Here is a 1,468-nt window from a genome sequence, read left to right as displayed (position 1 = left end):
TGACCTGAGCTGAAGTTGGACGTTTAACTGACTGAGCCACTCAGGTCCCCTTATAATTCACTTCTAATGAGCAAAATAGAACTCAGCCTTGACTCCTTTAACTAGAAGGGCTGTTTAGTTTCACTCAGTTTCATTATATAATAAGCTCTATAAAGCTCCTGAAATACCAAACGTTAATGCGAAAACAGAAACGAGCATGGCGATTAACCACGTAACGATGTAAGAGACTCATGGGAACAGCAAAAAAGTACTGACTGTGTGTTCATTAAAATGGTAACACTGCTGATTGGTGGGAATTGAAGTGATTATTTTCTTTTTTATATTAAAATTTTTAAAAATAATTAATGTGCTTTTAAACTGAGATGGAAATGCACATTTCCCCCCTTTTCCTTCCCACATGCGGGAGCCCATCTCCTGTCAACCCTTGCCAGCTCCTTCCTCGTATATGTGGCCGCGTCGGGCCCCTTCAGAACCATCACAAGTGTGCCAGACAGAAAGCCATCTCCATGAAGACACACATTCTCAAGAGGACTTGGAATGGTCTGGTGGCTACACCGCCTTGTCATGGGGAGACTATGTAACGATGACGGTTTGCCTCAAACGCTTAAATAAGGATTAAATTAAACATAGAACATTGTGTTTCTTACTCTCCTGGGTCATTTGTTTCATTAATAATGAAGCTCAATCTCTGCTTCCCTCTCGTTATTATTACTTTCCTGCAATTGTGATGGTCTGCGCTCAGGGTAGAACTCGAGTTGAGCAGGTTCGGGAGATGCTCTGGGAGGCCTGCGGAGTCGTGCGTGGAAACACAGGCTGGGCCTCCTGGCCTGCTCACCCCCGGCTCAGGGTTAACCCAGGCCAGGCCGAGGACCCGTCCAGGTGGCCCAGCCAGGGCACCGCGGTGCCAGAACTGGGAAAGGTGGTGGGTTACTATAAATAACATCAGGACTTACTTAAGCAACTGGGGAGGGGGGGATACCCCCAACATAGATCTTAAGTGGTAAGAGAAGCTCACCTAGTTTGGATTTTCTATCTCTTCTAACATTTGGGGTTTTTTTCTACTTAACTTTACCCAACATCTAGAACACAGACAAGATAGCCTAAAAAGGCGAAGTCGAATATGGCCTCTAGGGCATAAGCAAGGGAAGAGCGGGTGCCACACACGTGGGCGTGCACTGTCTGCTGGGCTTTCAGTGTCCTTCAAAACACACCTGTTGTTCTTGGCCTTGGCACGGATGGCGCATGCTGGCGTGTGCCACGGAGCGGGGTGCTTTGCCGGGGCTCCTTGATTAAGGCTCCTTTCACCTTTATCAGGAGACAGATCCCAAGGCCAAGCTCGATAGAGTATGACTTAGTCACTAAAGAAATGGACGTGAGGGGCGCCTGGGTGGTTCAGTTGGTTGAGCGTCTCACTTCAGCTCAGGGCATCATCTCTCTGTTTGGGAGTTTGAGCCCCACATCAGGCTCT

At 47.7% G+C, this 1,468-nt stretch overlaps 1 non-coding gene across 1 annotated transcript; it reads right to left on the bottom strand.

Annotated features, from left to right (window-relative positions):
• Positions 1–395: 395 nt before the first annotated feature.
• Positions 396–509, bottom strand: LOC144219099 (small nucleolar RNA SNORA12). The gene has a single exon (XR_013331304.1). It is a non-coding gene; the product is annotated as a small nucleolar RNA SNORA12 (small nucleolar RNA).
• Positions 510–1,468: the final 959 nt, after the last annotated feature.

This window comes from Crocuta crocuta, unplaced genomic scaffold (assembly GCF_008692635.1).
Source record: "Crocuta crocuta isolate KB4526 unplaced genomic scaffold, BGI_CrCroc_1.0 C28752957, whole genome shotgun sequence".
NCBI classification, from domain to species: Eukaryota; Metazoa; Chordata; class Mammalia; order Carnivora; family Hyaenidae; genus Crocuta; species Crocuta crocuta.
Note: the sequence above shows the minus strand (reverse complement) of the source record. Positions and strands in the feature narration are given on the sequence as shown.